The sequence below is a fragment of the Lepidochelys kempii genome, chromosome 6, assembly GCF_965140265.1.
Source record: "Lepidochelys kempii isolate rLepKem1 chromosome 6, rLepKem1.hap2, whole genome shotgun sequence".
Lineage (NCBI taxonomy): Eukaryota > Metazoa > Chordata > Testudines > Cheloniidae > Lepidochelys > Lepidochelys kempii.
In genome coordinates this window covers 127,492,967-127,512,403 of record NC_133261.1, presented here as the reverse complement: position 1 = coordinate 127,512,403, position 19,437 = coordinate 127,492,967, and positions in this window count along the sequence as shown.

The following is a 19,437-nucleotide window of genomic DNA, read 5'->3' as shown; positions in this document are numbered from 1 at the left end:
AGTTGAGAGTGCTGTCCAGAGCGGTCACAATGGAGCACTCTGGGATAGCTGCCGGAGGCCAATACTGTCGAATTGTATCCCCACTACCCCAAATTCGACCTGGAAAGGCCAATTTCAGTGCTAATCCCCTTGTTGGGGGTGGAGTAAAGAAATTGATTTTAATTTTAAGTTGGAAAAAAAGGGCTTCGTCGTGTGGACAGGTGCAGGGTTAAAGCAATTTAATGCTGCTAAATTCAACCTCAACTCCTAGTGTGGACCAGGGCTTATATGTAAGAGCTTGTCTACATGGAGTAATCCAGACAATGGAGGTGTGATTTCTAAAGCACACTTATGTGTTGTGCAGTAACCGGTCCGTGTAGATCCAGCTGGTGAGCCCTAAAGGTTCCCTATTGCGCTTTAACATAGTGGCGTTTGAAACAGTACTTCGTTGAAGTGCACTAGAGAACATTGCAAAGAGATTACTCAGTGTATACCACTGTAATGTGTACAATTGTATACAGAATATACATTACTTATTACAGTATAAACAACCCCCAATTTTTGGATCTCTACATAAAATGACTAAAAATTAACCCTGAAAAATTAAATTAATAAATCTGAAAAACAAAAGCCCTACTGATGATTTAGACTCTCTCTAATAAAAACAATCTGGGTCCTATTCCCTAAGCCTGCTACTTTTTCCCTGTAATTTGGTCGTTCTCCTGAAAAGCTGACCTGGTGACCCTTCCATATCTATAGATCCGCCTGTAGGAAGTAAGTTCCCTATGGTGTATTTCTATGTAAAGACTGTAAAAGCTATAAAGCATTTTCTGATGTTTCCCTATGAAGGCTGTTGTCTGAAGATACATATACATCTCCCTTCACCACAGAATCAGAACACCTAAGTAGGTGGAATATGAATGCATATGGACCACTCTATACTGGGAGATTTATAACATAGTTGAGTCAAGGTGCTGAGGAAAATGATGAAAGCGACTTTACTTGCAGTCTTGCAGAGCTTCTGCTTGCATCTCCTATGATAACCTGTGTTATTGGCTAGAGAAAGCAATCGTGATGATTACAATGAAAGCTTCCTCATGACCACCCCAAAATAACTGAAGTGGTCTGCTAATAAATGTAGAGCAGAGTTATACTCAGTGGGCCAGATTTTGCTCTAACTTATACCTTTCTTTACGGGAGTAACTCTGACTTTAGGGGAGTTACTCTGGGTACACACTGGCATAAAGAAAAGCAGAATCTGGCCCATTACATTTGGGGGTGGTCTCTTACGACAGGAGTTTGCCTAATACGGGTGGTTTCTTGAACAGGTTTCTCAGTGACATTTTTAAAGGCAGAGGCAGGAAAGCAAAAGTGGGTGAAAGAACATTTTGCATCAGCCCACACAGCAGCAACAGCACCCATGGTTCAGTGAAGTGTGGGCGAGCCTCACAAAGCTTTTCACAACAAAATTTCAGATATGTATGCCAGAGAGAACACCTTCTGAATAACTGAGAGCAAATCTATTCTTACAAGATCTGACTCAATTATTCCTTTAAAAACTAAAATTTTAATATGCTTCTTGAGAAAAGGAGTTGAACAAATCCATTTACTTCAATTAAAAGTAGTTTTCATTGTAATTTACTAGTACATAATGCAAGACCGGCCTGGAGTAATAGCACACTTTGCGAGTCGTCCCACTGAAATCAGCAGGGCTGTTTGTGGAGAAAGGTACTGTTCGAGGTAAGCAGAGGAGGTAAAATAAGGTCCTTCAGTGAAAACTGTTTATAGATTGTTTCACAATGGCAAACATCACAACTCTTTGGAGTTTTGATTTGTTGTGTGTCCTTTATTCACAATTTAAAATTCCCCAAACCAAAAACTGAGTTACAACAGAACTAAGGTCATACATAAATATCCATTTGTTCAAAACACAGTTAGAATGCTGTAGAGTAATTACAAGAATTAAATGTCAGAAAGTAAGGAAATCCATAGGTAAGGTTCCACAAAGAACCTTAAATCTGCCCCCATATCTTTACCCACCATCTACAATACTTAAAAGAGCCATTAATTGTTGTTGTTACTGGACAATTATAGCTTTTGACCCCAATCCTGCAATGAGCTCTGTGGAGATGGATCCCTGAGCGTGTGCAGAATTCATTAAAGGTTTGGGGACAGACTTTTTTTTTTTTTTTATACAAAGTATACTGCCATATCTGCTCCCTTCTCTTTTCCATAGCACCTGGTTTGATGTGGTGAATGGGGTACTTGGAGGTCTGTGATGTCAGTATGGATCTAGAGGTTGAGATCTCTGGCTTACATCACTAGGATGAATATGAAAGGTCTAGTGGGATTTCCGGTTCTAGAGGCAAGGAGGAAGAGCTAGACTAGGCCTTTGTTTTGTAGTGGAATGGTGAACGGGGGTGCTGTTTCTGGAATGTTGGTAGAGTCATATGCTGTGCTCTGAACGTAGCTACAAGATGGGACACGTAATGGTCGAGTCTCCACTTTGTATGCTAAACCTGGGATTTTTGTCAAAGTTAATAGGAACTTTCCATTATGCCTCAAGGTGAAATTTCACCCTTTTGCCAATAGGAGTTGTGGGTTTTTTAAATTTAATTTAATTTTTATTTTTATTTTATTTTTTTTTAGCAAAAATGCTTTAACGGAGGTGGTCTTGTTATACAAGTGAAACCATCTGATACTCTGTCATAAATATAAAGGGAAGGCTAAACCCCTTTGAAATCCCTCCTGGCCAGGGGAAAGCTCCTCTCACCTGTAAAGGGTTAAGAAGCTAAAGGTAACCTCGCTGGCACCTGACCAAAATGACCAATGAGGAGACAAGATACTTTCAAAAGCTGGGAGGAGGGAGAGAAACAAAGGGTCTGTGTGTCTGTCTATATTCTGTCTTGGCTGGGGATAGACCAGGAATGGAGTCTTAGAACTTTTAGTAAGTAATCTAGCTAGGTATGTGTTAGATTATGATTTCTTTAAATGGCTGAGAAAAGAACTGTGCTGAATAGAATAACTATTTCTGTCTGTGTATCTTTTTTGTAACTTAAGGTTTTGCCTAGAGGGGTTCTCTATGTTTTTGAATCTAATTACCCTGTAAGATATCTACCATCCTGATTTTACAGGGGGGATTTCTTTATTTCTATTTACTTCTATTTTTATTAAAAGTCTTCTTGTAAGAAAACTGAATGCTTTTTCATTGTTCTCAGATCCAAGGGTCTGGGTCTGTGGTCACCTAGGCAAATTGGTGAGGCTTTTTACCAAACCTTGTCCAGGAAGTGGGGTGCAAGGTTTTGGAAAGTATTTTGGGGGGAAAGACGCGTCCAAACAGCTCTTCCCCAGTAACCAGTATTAGTTTGGTGGTGGTAGCGGCCAATCCAAGGACAAAGGGTGGAATATTTTGTACCTTGGGGAAGTTTTGACCTAAGCTGGTAAAGATAAGCTTAGGAGGTTTTTCATGCAGGTCCCCACATCTGTACCCTAGAGTTCAGAGTGGGGGAGGAACCTTGACATACTCATTTGGAAAGATTCTGGTCTCAGTAACCCATGTTTAAGTAGAGTTACTCTGGAGTTACACTGATGTCATTGGGCAGTGTAACATTACCATGCGGTGGAGTTACACTGGTATAACATGTCTTTCTACACTGCCCTGGACAATTTCTCAGCTTAAAATGTTCTTTTATTTCCACAAAAAAAAGTGGAAAACGTGGATTGGCTAAGAACTGTGCACACCCCAGTCTAGGCTAACATAACCTATGCTATCCCATCCTCCTTTCCCTGTTAGGATCTTGCCTTTCAAACTATAAATTCTCAGGGCCAGGTCCTGTCACTATATGTTTATACAGTGCCTATCAGTGGTTTAGGTTTGTACCTGCTATTGTAATACTGCCATTGTTCAATAATAACATGGTCAACTATTTGCAAATAGTGGAAATGCTTTTTTCTGTGGTTTTAACAGCAATGTGTATTTTCCACACAGCTCTATCAGTCTTTTTCAGACAAATTGCCATGTGTTTTATTACCATTTCTCCTCTTGAGACCAGACAGTTATTACATTTTCCCTCAGCCTTTAGCGGTGATGAAGACAGAATGAAAACCTCCAAGACTTTATCTAGAAACGTGTGATGGGTGCCATCTTGGCTGATGCTGGAGGTTGAAGGGGGCATCTCCAGAGCTAAAAGCATGAGCAGCTACAGCTTGAACTAAAAGACTGGGGACTACGGGTGAAGGCTGTAACAGACTCCCATTCTCTGTGGATTAGGCACAGAGGGGCATGTGTAATACACACACACAGAGTCTGGTTTGATTGTGCATTTGTCTGTTTTGGTTTTTCTGGGTTTCAGTGTTTATCAGCTCTTTCCCCGAATGCATCTCTCTTCCTCAAGAGCACCTTTTCTATGGTGTTTACCATGATCCCAGCTCTCTCGTAGTTCCACACGGGTCCAGCTCAAAGCCCTGGATCTAATCAACACATTCTAACTTTGAGGACTGTGTTGGTTGAAATCTAAGCTTGGATCACAGCTGTACCCAAACACCTATGCACTTCTGGTGTTTGTAAGATAAGCTGGATCTGAGTTTTGCTGACTGTAGGGGACTCAATCTACTTATTGTAATTCTCTTGCATCCCATGGTGTTTTTCCCCCACTATAAATGCTTCAGAGTGGTTGAGCTCAGTTGCCACAAGCACTTCCAAAAGCTACAGAACCAAATTCTGCACTGTGGTCACTGGCACAGGTCCCACCGATTTTGGACCCATTTTGCAAATGTTTATGGTTTCACAGTCTTCTGAAAATGTTCTTAAAAGACATCAGCTTTTGCTAGATCTTAATTTTGAGTTGGAACCAGATGATTTTTTTCTAAAGAACTATCCCACTTTCAACTGAATCCTTTTCTCTGCTTTTCCTGTTCTAATTTCCCTGGGGTCGACACTGTCATCGTTGCTACAGTCTATATTGTCAAGGTAAATATTGTTCCTCTTGGCTCTGAGGCCAGGCACGCAGCAGTTTAGATCTATATTGATTAGAGATGAGCCCAAATTAGGAAGTGAAGATCCAGAACTGGATTCAAACTTCCCCAACATTCAGAGGGTTTGGATCTAAAATTTTGCTTTGGGCTCCTCTAACACGGACTCATAATCATGACTCCAGAAATCAAATTAAGAACCAGCTCCAGACAGCAGGCAGGTCATTCATGAAGACAGCTTTTTTAGCTTGGATATTTTAATGTAACATGTTAATGTGACATTCATACCACACTATAGGCTTGATCCAGAGCTCACTGAAGGCAATGGAAGAGACTCCCATCAGCTTTGATGGGCCATGGATCAGGTCCTATGGAATGACATTGTTCTGTTGATATTTACTACCATTTTGCATCTTCCACCTTAGATGGTAGAAGAGTACAAGGTGGAAGGCATACACGTAACAAACAGAAATGTTGCCCTGTATTCAAACAAGAATGCTTCGGAAGAGGCAGATTCTAGCTTGCTTAAGAAGGATCAGCAGACATAGCTCTGCTCTCAACCAGCTGCTCCCATGGCAAGCTTTCTTCGCTGTTCTCCTTGATAGTTCAAGTTTGCATATTCCCCTCTAGGTAGTAAGTTTGAAGAAAAATCTCCAGTTTGATTAAAAATAATTCTCCGATTAACTGGCTGTGGAGTTTCTGCCACTATCCAGCCAGTTCTGGCTAACTTCAGGCACTGAACCAAGAACCAGAAGCAAAATGGTTTCCTCCTGTCTGCAAGCTGCTGTAATATTGTAGTGGCAAGGCATGGCAAAGCATGGAGCTTGATCTGGATGGCAGAGACCTGATGAGAGAAAGTTCGGAGTCAAAGACAGACACAGTTCAGTCCAAACGGGAATAAACTTTCTCAGGAAAGGGGAGCCTTCTCCGACCTAGAGAATAAGTGGGATGATATGATTCTATTGATCTTTCTGCACTTAGCAAACTGTTTCCAAGCAGTATTACAACACCAGTAAAATGTCGGGGCTGTGTGGTAGAGCGTTGCTCCCATTATGACAATATTGGTGAGATTCTTTGACTCCGAAGATAGGATTGTTACCTTAGCTACAGCACAGGAGAACCCATTAAACTTCAGAAACTGTGCAGGGTGGACACTGTTCGATCATCACAGCCTATGTAACAATACCAAGGTCTTATGCCCTCATGCAGGGGCTAATGCAGGGGTCGGCGACCTATGGCACGCATACTAAAGATGGCACGCAAGCCAATTTTTTTTTTTTTTTTTTTAATGGCACACTGCTGCCAGCTGGGTCCCAGCTGCCGGCCCCGCTCAGCCTGCTGCCGAACCTAGGCCGGGACCCCAACAGACAGCAGCATGCCATTAAAAATCCTGCCCACCCCGGCCCGCTCTTCTCTGCCCCCCTCCCCGCCCCCATGGGGGCAGGGTGAAGAAGCTTGGTCCTGCCGGCTGCTGTTGCAGGGCAGGCGAGCTCCCCCCTTCCCCACCTCTTTCCCCAGCGTGCTGGGTGCCTGCCCCGCCCTGCCGCTCATCAGCTGATGGCCCTTGCGAGGGAGGGGGAGAAGCGGAGCTGTGCTCACTGCTCCGGGGAGGAGGTGGAGAAGAGGTGGGGATGAGGCCTTAGGGAAGGGGGGTGGAATCAGGGCATATCCCCTCCAGCCCCCTGCCATGAGCTGCTCTGGGCAGGGGGCTGGGAGCACCCCCATGACCCTACCCTGTGCCCCCTGCCCTGACCCCACTGCACCTGATTTATAGAGAGATTTATAGAGAGAGACCTTCTAAAAAACGTTAAAATGTATTACTGGCATGCAAAACCTTAAATTAAAGTGAATCAATGAAGACTCGGCACACCACTTCTGAAAGGTTGCCGACCCCTGGGCTAGCGAACGGGAATATGATCGCATGCTACAATGGGCATAATAAATAAATTACTGTTCTGTCTGCCTGGTTTCAGCTTCAAATGTCCCATCGGTGCCACTTCCTATGAATAAAGTGGTGATGAATTTAATGCGATACATGAATCTGCCCAAATCCTGAATGTCAATCAGACAGCTGCACCCAGCGGGCTGCCAGAAACTAGCCAAGGGCTTACAGTACATTCACAACTTTTACACCTGTTCTGCAGTGCGGATGCCTACCCCAACCCTTCTCCCCCAACCTCGGGGCCTCTTTAAGGGAGAGACTGGGCCAAAACCAGTGCCACGCTATTGATTTAAATGGGGTTACATAAATATAACTGGGAGGAAAATTTGGTTTCTTGTATTTAAAACTGGCCTCCTATTTTCCATTATTTCTGGAAGATGAAATACAAAGCTCTGTGCAAAAGGAATCTGTTCATAGATTCCAAGGCCAGACAGGACCATTGTGATCATCCAGTGGGTTGGGGTCATGTGGGTCATGACCCTGTTTTAATGGAGTTGCCAGGGCTGGTGTTAGACTTGTTGGGACCCAGGGCTGAAGCCAAAGTCCAAGCCCTACCTGAAAGGCTTCAGCCCTGGGTGGCAGGACTCAGGTTTCAGCCCCCCTCAAGCTTTGGCTTTGCCCCTCCCACCCCAAGAGCGGAGTGGCTCAGGCATTGGTCCCCCTTCCCGGGGTCACGTAGTAATTTTTGTTGTCAGAAGGGGGTTACGGTGCAATGAAGTTTGAGAAACACTGTAGTGACCCCCTGTATAATACAGACCATAGAACTTTGACAAAGTAATTCCTGGAGCAGATCTTTTAGAAAAACAATCTTGATTTAAAAATTGCTAGTGATGGAGAATCCACCACGATCCTTGGTAATTTGTTCCAGTGGGGAAAGATCCCAAATCAGTAACAGAACATCGGTGCAGACTCTCAAATTACAAACAATTGCTTTTTAAAACAAAATATTTTAATAGCATTTTCCTCTCTCCTTCGATCCAGGAACTAAGGACCATCACAAAGCTCCCCACTTTCAGCTACAAGTGCAAGGCACATTTCTTTGACTGGCCTTTTCTAACATAAATACAGAGCAACATGGACATTACATTGAACCTGCCCCACCCCACCAGCGCAAACCCTACCAGAACAAGACACACCACTGCACACACCTCACCCCCTGAGTGAGGATGAGGGAACAAACAAGTAACAGATCTTTGTCTGATGGCTGAATGCACTATTGGAAGGCGCTCAGATAGTGCGGTGATGAGCCAATACAGAACAGAACAGACCCAAGTTGCTGAGTTTGCCCTAGGGCTGCTAGTCCTATTGTTAATAACAGGAGGCCCAGATTCTCCATTGCCTCATACTTTGTGCATCATTTGCAGCAGTGCAAAGTGGGTTTAAAATCCCACTCAGCGAGAATGGTAAGAATTTATGCCCACGTTACGCTGATGTACATGATTACACAAGAGGTAGGACAGTGGAGATTCTGGCCCTTAATTTCCCGTTGCCTGCGCAATGCAGTGCCTCTGACTATCTTGGTCATTCCCTCTCCCCATTCCTTGCCTTTGATTTTTTTTTTTCTCTCCTTAATTCATAGTAGGTACATGTGACCAGTTTTGTGGCAAACTCTTATTGACTGTGCAGGTAAGGACACCTAGAGTTAGGGTTGCCTGACGTTTTACCTTTATAAGACCCTGTTTTCAGTTCCTTTCAATTTTGTCAAACTTAAGCCATTCAGGCTGAAATTTCCCATGCCAGGTGTCTACTAAGGCTGAATTTTTGTGGAAAGTTTCAGCTAAAAATGGTTCTGCTTTTTCTGTGATCGAGGTTAGGAAAAAATGTTTTATCCAGGTTTAAAAAAAAAATTCTTATAGCTATATCATTGAATAGCTCTAGCAACTCCACACTTTTCAACAGGGCCTTGAAATTTGCCATTGGGTCACCCTGGAGTCAGGGATGTGCCTTTTGCCATCCCTTTGAAAATCTGCCCAAATTTGGCCAAGTTATAAAGCTCTGAAAATAGGAACAAGGATGGGCGAAGAGAGGCAGGAGCCAGGGATGGGAGAGAACAGAAGTCCACATTATGGTAGTCTTCAGTTACCGAGGATGGATGGTGCTCTGAGAATTGAGTTGTGTAGCAAATGAAACTGTTTGTAGGACTCCTACCTCATAGGGGCAGGGGTGAAAGTAAGTCTAGGGACTTACCAGTACGGGGCTGGGTTGGGGCCAGCTCTGGCTCCTGGAAGGGGCGGGGCCTCGGGCAGAAGGGGCGGGGCTGGGGGAGGTCAGAGCCAGCCCCTGCCCACCCTGTACCAGCAAGTACCTCCTTCCCCCTCCCCGGGGTAACAGCAGCAGCCGGGGGCTCTGGCAGCGGTTTAAAGGGCCCAGGGCAGTAGCGGTGGCCGAACTCTGGGCCCTTTAAATCGTCCCCGGAACCCCACCGCTTCCCCAGGGCTCCGGCAGCAGGGCTCCGGGGACGGGGCTCCGGCCACCACTACTGCCCCGGGCCCTTTAAATCGTCTCCGGAGCCTGCCAGAGCCCTGGGGAAGCGGCAGCGGGGCTCCGGGGATGATTTAAAGGGCCCAGGGCTCAGCCGCCGCTACCGCCCTGGCCCCTTTAAATCGCCGCCCCAGCCCCACCGCCGCTACTCCAGGGCTCCAGCAGCGGGGCTCTGGCAGCAATTTAAAGGGCCGGGGGCTCCAGCCGCTGCTGGGAGCCGCAGGCCCTTTAAATTGCACCAGGGGAAGCCGATCCACCCCGGTACGGCACACGGGCTCTTGCCCGTGTGCCGTACCTGGGCGTACCGGCTTATTTTCACCTCTTCATAGGGGTATTGTGAATAAATTCATTAATATTTGTGAAGAACTAAGATTCCACGATAAGTGTACCACAGAAAAGCTCAGTAGGAAATGAATAATTGTGCATTCAGTGCAAGGCGTGGATGGTGTGTAGTAAATAATGCATGGAGGGATTAAATAGGATGAGAATAAAAAGAAATATTGAATTCCTCTCCATTCGGTAAGCACCATCCATCCAGTGTGCTGTGTGATGCCGTAGTCTTGTGGGGAAAAATAGTACATGATCATGTACTTGTTTTGCAGTAACACCTATGAGCCGGTCATGGACCAGAACGCATGGGGCTAGATGTTGTACAGACACAGAACAAAAAGCCCCTGCTCCAGAGACCTTCCAATCGACATATAAGACAAAACACAGATTGGTACAGACAGATGGAGAGATACAATAAAGCAATGAGCCAGCGTTGGTCGGCATGATTGGCAGTGGTCTCAGCATGCCAGCAGCCCAGCTGTTGTCAAGCGTTTTGTGGGCATCGCAGCAAAGGAGAGGTCTGAGGAGGGATTTGAAGCAGGATCATGAGGTAGCTTTGCAGATGGTCACGGGGAGCTTCTAACCGTGAGGGGCAGCACAGGAGGAAGCGCCCTGGACTGACTGAAGGCCAGTCGACAGGGGATAGAAATGATAGGTTGGCGGAGATGGGTTGTGAAGGGCCTTGAAAGTGAAGACAAGTAGCTTGTGTTTGATGCAACAGAGGAGGGATGCAAAGAGAGGGGAGACATGGTCAAAGCAATAAGGCAGGGGAATGATCTGTGCAGCAGCTTTCTGAAGGGATAGAAGTAGGGCAAGATTGCATGTGTGAAGGCTGGAGAGAAGGATGTTGCAGTAATTGAGACATCCAGGCTCTTATCTTATGAGCTTGGATAAGAAAGGCTGGATCTTAGAGATCTTATACAGAGAGAATCTGCAAAGTTTAGACGTAGCCCAGATGTGAGGAACTAGAGAGAGGTTGGAGTCCAGGGTGAAGCTTCAGTTATGGGCTTAAGTGACAGGAAGGATGATGGTGTTGTCCCCAGTGACTAGGGATAGAGCCAGTGGGGTGGGTTTGGAGGGAGAGATTAGGAGTTCGCCTTTAGCCATGTTGAGCTTGAGCTGACAGCTTTGACATCCACGAGGAGATGTCAGGAGAGAGGCTGAGATTTTAGTTTGGACAGAAGGAGAAAGGTCTGGAGTAGAGAGGTAGGTCCGTGAGTCATCAGCATAGAGATGGCAGCTGAATTTGTGTTTGTGGATGAGATTACCCAGATATAAGGTGTAGAGGGAGAACAGAAGGGGGCCAACGACAGAGCTCTGTGGAGACCCCATGGAAAGATGGAGGGGGGGTGGTGAGGATCCTCTAAAGGACACACTAAAAGAACAATGAGAGAGGTAGGAAAAGAACCAGGAAGGGACAGAGCCATGGAAGCTAGTGGAGAACAAGATATCAAGAAGAACATGGTCGAGAATGTCAGAGGTGACTGATGGGCCAAGGAGGCTGAGCACGGAGGACTGGTTCTGAATTTTGGCCGAAAACAGGTCATTAGAGACGTTGGCAACAGCCATTTCAATGGAGCTTGAGGGATTGAAGTTGGACTGGAGAGAGTCTAGGGTGGAACTGGAGGAAAGAAACTCCAGACTGCTATTCTAGGCAGTGCATTCAATGAGTTTACCTCCCCATATCCCTTCTCCCTTTTGTCTGTAACTGGAGAAGCAAGTGGGGTCAAGGGTGGGGTTTTTCAAGATGAGAGACTCATTTATTGCGAGGGGTTGAAAGCACCTGTGGACATCTCTGAACCAGTTTCAAACAGGACAGGACAACTGTGCGGTCAATCTCTTTAAATGGGTTTTTTCTAATGATCCACTATGCAGCTGTGGTCAACGTCAGACTATGTCGCATATCCTTGTCGAGTGCCCACTGACTTATTGTGACGGCAAGCTACCAGCTCTCCACCTGGCTGAGAACGCCATTAAATGGCTGGGCACATTGCACATATACCAATGATGATTGGGAGGGGAAGAGCCAGAGGTGAATGAGAGGTTAAGGAGAAGGGTTGGGGAAAGAATAGGAAGAGGGTGTGAGGGAGATGGGATGGAGTTACTGGGGCAAATTGAGGGATTAGAGGAGGAGAGCAGATGAGAAATCTCTAACTGCAGAGAAGGAGAAGAGCGTTGTAGGAGGGGAAGGGAGGGCAAACAAAGGGGAAGGTCATGTCATATTTTGTTAAATTTCTCTTTGACAAAATCAAGTGAGATCCGGTGTCGAGAGACTAGTGGAGGCAGGAGTTTGAGGAGTGAATCAAAGGTGGTAAAAAGCTGACTGGGGTTGTGAACTTGGGATTCAGTTAAGTTGGAGCAGTAGGGTCATTCAGCTCGGAAGATGGCAGAACTGAAGGATGAGAGCATGGGGTCGGGGAAGTGGATGTTCGGGGTGAGCCAGGGCTGGGGTTTGGCAGGGGGGACCTTGCGGTGGGGGAGAGGGACAGATCAGGTGGCTAAGGTGCAAATTTTAAAAAATGCCTCTACTTTTTAAGTCGATTTTAAGAGCAATACCTGCAGGCTATGAAAGAGTTAAACCAAATGAATCAATAAATAAGACAATACCTGTTGTCGGAAACACAATCTGTTTGACTTTTTGGTTTTCAAAAATCTTTCTACTCTGGTTCCCATGGTAACTACTGTGGAACACGTGAACGGAACACTGCCTTCTAATCGTCTCTACACAGTTGAAAGTGATTTGGTAGTTCTTTCAAATGTAAACCACCGAATTAGCTTTTGCACTAAGAAAACAAGTGAGATAACTGAAGAGCAAACAGTCTCTGGGATAAGAAAGATTTACTGTTCCTAAGTGAGACAGTAATCAGATTATTGAATAATTAGCATTTGGTGCAATCTCTCTGGCATGCAAAGGAAAATGCCGACGGGCAGTGGTTATGAGAAGGATGCTGTGATGCTTATACATCCCAAGAAGATGACAAAATTGTTATATAACACACAATAGTGCAACTTTAGTATGTGTTGCATTTTACACCCCGTCTCAAAATGCATTACGGAATGTGATACAAGACTGAACAAGAACCTGCGTATAGTACACGTCAATACAGCAACACTCCATAAAGCAGAATGAAAAGTCCGTAATCCTCTCAAATGGCATTGCAAGGCGAAAACTGCATTTGCAATCACAGGGCCTGATCTAACTTCCAATGAAGCCAATGGGTCTAGACGTGTGCTCACAGTTAAGCATGCAGGGATTAATTCCCTCCCACTAGCACATAGACAGCTGCATCACAGCAAGATTCTTCTCTGTGGAAGGGCAGGTGATGTTTGCCTTGTCCTCCCGCCTTCCAATTATGGAAACGAGCACCTGGGTTGCAGAAAACCATCACCTCCTTGCACTAGCTCCACTAAAGGCCAAACCCACTCGGTCCCGGAGTAGGTTTCCGAAAGCCGCCTTTTCCTAAAGGCCTATACTAGAAAACAGTTCTATCAAATTAGATGCTCTGGATGCTTATACGTAATATTTCATCTGCCTGCATAATACTAGATACTATGGAATGTAATCTCGGAGCAATTTTTCAGCCTTAGGATTTTGGGGTCGGTTTTACTTGGGATCCTGAACTGTATTGTTGTCCACTACTTCAAATGATTAGGTGCAGATGACAGCTGCACGGTGTCTCGTAATCTGCAGGGGATTCTGCCAAATGTGTGCCCTGAACCAGCTGATCAAGGTCAGGTCACTGACCATGTGACTCATCCAGCGGTTGCCTGGCTTGTTTGTATAACAGTGGGGCTTCTGAGCTGGCTGTATGGTCAGGCGAGTCACAATGGCAAAACGCTGTTCAATAAGGTCAGCTCTCAATAGCCAGGTGATATGAGCATGTTTTGTTCTCACATTATATACTCAGGTTTACTCACTGGACGCTATTTTTGTTTAGCTCTGTGTCACCAGAGCATGCAAGTGTTTTTAAAAAATGAACATGTAAATAGAACTGTTTGAAACTTTTCAAATTTCCAAATGCGGACAATTTCAAATTGTGAATTTTTTACAAAAAGGAATAAAAACTGAAATTTTAGGAACAAGTCATTTATTTTTTTGACCATCTATATGTGTGGTTGGATTTCCAATTTCTACATTTTTGAATATGGAAGGAAAAAAGCTAAGTGTTTGGGTTTTTTTCAAAATTTGTTCCTTTTTTTTTTTTTTGGTCAACCAGTCCAACCAAATAAACCCTGGGAATTTTTCGAGGCTAGGCATGACCTAACGAAAAGGACAATTCCTTTATTACGTAGATAAAATACTGGGCTTTTATCTTCTCCCTTTAAGAATATCTAATCAATTCCAGAACTGATACAGCCAGCCATTACAGCAGTACAACTGGCCATATATTAAAAGAAACAGGACTGGAGTTGTTAATGGAAATATAGATGGAAGTGATCTAGGAATAGTTATACTGCCTCATCTTTAATATATTGATAACTGTGTTATAATGCCATTAGCAGGCAAATATAAATTCTCCAACACTCATTCCGCATTCTGCTCAGAAGAAGCGTCAACTCTGCCACCTTGTGCCCAGATTGAAAAGGAACACGAAAAGCCGTTCTCCAGCAACACAGTACAGCTAACTGTCACATACAGAAAACGAACTACCCAACATTGTGGTTGAGATTTTAAATGCACAGATGTCAGAAAATTCACATTTACCGTTCCCATCACAGCCATAACCTAACCCCATGCGGTGTATTTAGTAGTTTGTAGCACTGTTTTGTGCTTTCTGTAATGGTATGGCGAAGGGTTTTGTGTAGTCTAGACTGCCCCTTCAGTCATTCCTGTAATGGTCCTGGGAGACCAGTTACTGCAAAAACAGTTTTCAGATGGGATCCAATTTCCTATTGTAGACTGGTGATAAGATGGAGTGCCATTGGGTGCTAAAAGCCCAGACCCCACCAGCTGAGTCTTTCCCTTAGTGAAAGCAAACAACCACCACTGAGTCTCAGACCTGGTCTACACTACAAACTTAGGTCAACATAAGCCACATTAAGTTGATCTAATAAGAACATAAGAACGGCCATACTGGGTCAGACCAAAGGTCCATCCAGCCCAGTATCCTGTCTCCCTTCTGCCAACCTAAGTGGCCTGTAAAGTCGACTTCTGTACTCCATCTCCTCAAGAGGCGTAGTGCTTGATTCGACATCCACGGGTCGACATGGGGATAGTGTAGACGCTGCGTTGTGTCATTTGAATGAATTGGCCTCCAGGAGGTGTCCCACAGTGCTTGACTGTGACCACTTACAACTCCACTGCACGTCAGCCAGGTACAGAGGAAATAGCTGTTCCCCTGTTAAAGCCCCAGGAACTTTTGAATGTTTGTTTCCTGTTTGATCAGCGTGAAGAGCTCGCCAGCACAACGGATCATGGAGACTCAAGGCCGCAAACGCACTCCAGCATGGAGTGTGCAGCGAAGCTCCGATCCAGCAGAAGAAATGCTGACATCTATGCCAAGATTGCGTGGGGCATGGGGGAGAAGGGCTACACCAGGGACATGCAGCAGAGCCGTGTGGAAAATAAAGGAGCTTCAGCAAGCGTACGAGAAGACGAGGGAGGCGAACGGTCGTTCTGGTTCTGCCCCACAGACAGGCCGCTTCTATGAGGAGCTGCATGTGATCCTCATAGACCCCACTGCTATCCCAAAACGCTCCGTGGAGACCTCCCAGGAGCCTAGGGCAACCTCGAGCAACAATGAGGAGGACATTGTTGACGTTGAAGGGGAGGAGGATGTGAGGCAGGCATGTGGAGGATCCATTCTCCCCGACAGCCAAGAACTGTTTTTAACCCTGGAGCCCATCCCTTCAGAGGACAAGTTGGTGGGAGAGCATTACGCCGGGGAAGGCACCTCTGGTGAGCCCACATTTCCAATCAAAATTGCAGGGGTTACGTGTTACTATTTTTTATGAACAAAAAAGTAGGTGTAGTGGGTATCGGTGGCCACTCCAGCTACGCAGAGGGTGCTCTCCAAAAAAGATTATTTATGGCCTGAGAATCCTCCATGGAGAGCTCCAGGAAGCCTTCATGGAGGTACTCTGCAATCCTTGGCAGAAGGTTTCTGGAAAGGACTGCCTTATTTTGTCCACCACAGATAGGACACGTTTCCCCGTGCCACTCCAGTATTAACTCTGCTGGCGTCATTGCAGCGCACAACATTGCAGCATAAGGACCAGGTCTGTACCCAGACGCTTGCAGCATCTGCTCCCTTGCTGCCTCTGTTCCCCTCAGGAGAGTGATATCGCACAGGGTCACCTAGGGGAAATGGGGGAAGTTTTCAATGCTAGCCCTTAAACTGCAAACAATTCAACAAGTAATCCGCCCCCTGTTTGGTGAAATCTGGGTCACACAACCATGCTTTCCCAAATGTGCTGTGGTTGGAAGGGATCAAACAGCATTGGAAAAAAAGGGGGTGACAGCTTCCTATTTGTCTCTCTTACCCCCCCAACCGGGAGCTGTGTGTGTGTGTGTGTTTAAGGCGGGGGAGGGGCTCTTTACTCTGGTGCCTGTCCTCAAGCACCATCCAGGTTGCTGGGGGAAAGAGGGCTTTTCCAACCGGTGATCCCAAGGATGTCTTCACAAAAGCAGCAGCACAAGACCTCTTGCCTATGCCTCGTGGCCCTACTCACCATGGCTGGAGCAGCAAACCAACTCTTGCACTAGCCAGCGGTTGTGAGTACCTTGTGGCTTGCAGTGAAGTGTATTGATGGGTGTTTTTCTGGTGCAAGGTTAATTTTTTTTTTAAATGTATGTACTGTCAATGCTACCCTTGTGCTTTGCATTCCTTGCAGTTGAAACCTTGTCGGCCAGTGCATCCTCCACCCTGGGACAGAGACTTTCCCAGATTAGAAAAAGAAGACTCGGGAGGATATGTTCAATGAGTTAATGCACGCCTCTGACAGTGACAAGACAGAGCTCAGAAAAAGGAGGATTACACTGTCTGAGAACCTGGACGTGGACCGGGAAGACAGGAGACCATGCAGGAAGAGATGCTGTGGATTATGAAGGAGCAGTCAGACATGTTGAGGCATCTGGCTGAGGGTCAAGAAAGGCAGCTGGATGCTAGATTCCCTCTGCAGCCTATGCTGCCATCATTGCTCAGTCCTCAAGCCTCCTCCCCCAAACATCCTATGAGGTGTGGGGAGGGGAAGTTCGGTATCCCTTGCACTCAGAACCAGCGGCGGGTACAAGGACCAGAAGGTGCCCATTCCCACATTTTTTATTGTTGCAGTGCATCTGTAAGCAACCTTTCCTTGTTTCTTTCCCCCCACCGTGTTATCAGCCCTTTTGCCCCAGGTTATCTTACTTTTTTTTGCTGCCTCTGTGTGTCTGTGAGCATAATAAAACTTAACAGATTGAGGAGGAAAAGCTCTTTATTAATTCAAACACATGGTGGTTGGTGGGGGTGGAGTCTACAGGGAATAAAATGCAAAAAAGGGACAGTTTGGTAAGGAACAATACAGATAACTGTCACATTACTCTGGCTCATTGCTGAAACTGGTTTTCAAAGCCTCACGGAGACGCAGAGCCCCTCGATGTGCTCTTCTTAGTCCCCTGATGTCTGGCTGCTCAAAATTGGCTGCCAGGTGATCTGCGTCAACTCCCCACCCCGGCGGAAACTTTTCTCCCTTTGTTTCACGGATATTATGGAGCACACAGCAGGCAGCAATAACAAAGGGGATATTGCTTTCACTGAGGTCTAACCTAGTAAGCAAACAATGCCAGTGACCTTTTAAATGTCCAAAGGCACATTCCACCACCATTCTGCACTTGCTCAGCCTATGGTTGAACTGGTCCTTACTGCTGTCCAGGTTGCCTGTGTATGGCTTCATGAGCCATGGGAGGAAGGTATAGATTGCGTCTCCCAGGATCATTATTGGCATTTTAATATCACCAATGGTTATTTTGCAGTCTGGAAAGAAAGTCCCTGCTTGCAGCTTTCTGAACAGACCTGTGTTCCTAAAGATGCGCGAGTCATGAACCTTTCCTGACCATCCCAAGTTGATGTCGGTGAAACAGCCCCTGTGATCCACCAGTGCTTGCAACACCCTTGAGAAGTACCTCTTTTGGTTTATGTACTCTTTGGCAAGGTGCTCTGGTGCCAAGATCGGGATATGCATGCCATCTATTGCCCCACTGCAATTAGGGAACCCCATCATGGCAAAACCATTCACTATGTCCTGCACGTTGCCCAGAGTCACTATCCTTCTTAGCAGAAGTCTACTAATGGCCCTGCAAACTTGGATCACAAGAGATCCCATGGTAGATTTACCCACCTCAAATTGATGCTCCACTGACCGTTAGCCGTCTGGCATTGCACGCTTCCACAGAGCTAACGCCACTTGCTTCTCAACTGTTAGAACAGCTCATTTTAGTATTGCTATGCTTCAGGGCTGTGGAAAGTTCTTCACGCAGTTCCTGGAAAGCGGCCTTATGCATTCGAAAATTCTGCAGCCACTGCTCATTATCCCATAGCTGCATAATGATGCGGACCCACCAGTCAGTGCTTGTTTCCTGGGCCCAGAAACGGCACTCAACCGTGTCAAGGTGATGCATGACTGTCGCCAGCAACTGCAAATTGCTCTGCTCTGTGTCTTCCAGCAGGGCTGCTTGTGTGACATCATATTGTTCCGTGCAGCGGCTCCTGTATGGGCTGTGTAAATACTGCAGGATAAGGCGCGAGGTGTTTGTAATGCTCACAACAACAGGGTACAGCTGAGCAGGGTCCATGCTTCTCATCCTATGGCGTCCAGGCGGGTAACCCAGGCTTACAAAAAATGGCGCAAAAAAGGATTGGTTTGTTTGCCATTGATTTCTGGGAGGGAGGGAAGTGCATCATGGGAGGCTAATGCCATGTTCCCATAACCACCCATGCCAATGTTTTGGTCCCATAAGGCATTGCAAGCCCAACCCAAAATTGTACTTGGCTACATGCACTGTGGGATAGCTATCCATAGTGCAGTGCTCTGTCCACTGATGCAAGCTCTGCTAGTGAGGATGCACTGCATCGACACAGTGAGCACAGTGTGGACACGCAAGATCAACTTACTTACATCGGAGGCTCGATGTCGACTTGCATGAAGTCGACTTAACTTTGTAGTGTAGACATGGCCTTAGAAGTGGAACACTATATCTGACAGTCAGGATCATGGGCTCCTGACATCTTATTATGCAGAAGGGTTTGGATGAATGGACAACTGAGAAATGATGTTATGGACCAGCTGCAGAAAAATATTCAGCTCTCCGTGGCTAACAGCTCATGTCCTAGGAGCCAAAGAGAGAAAGAAAAGGACCACCATTCCCTCCAATCACCATTTTTTTAGGGAGGAGAAAACCCCCAGGATGCTCCAATGATAAGGCGAGTAAGTTCCCCAATGTCAAAGGTGGGGAGCCCTCCAAATGATAGAGAGATAGGATCTGATCCTGCTCCCATGGGGTAGAGTCAAGCCTACAGGGAGTTATGTGTATGGAAGAGGGGCCTGCCCAGCCCTGAGGTCAATGGGAAGTTTGCCTGTGTAAGGACTATGGGGTCAGGCTGTGACTGGGGTGCCTGGATGGGCCACACGGGGAATGCTACATTCATGGCAGCCTGCAAGAAATAGGGCAGATGATCCCCAAAACTGGTGGTTTATTCTATACTTCGATTCACCAACCCAGTAACAAAACAGCTTCTGTAACACCACACTGGTTA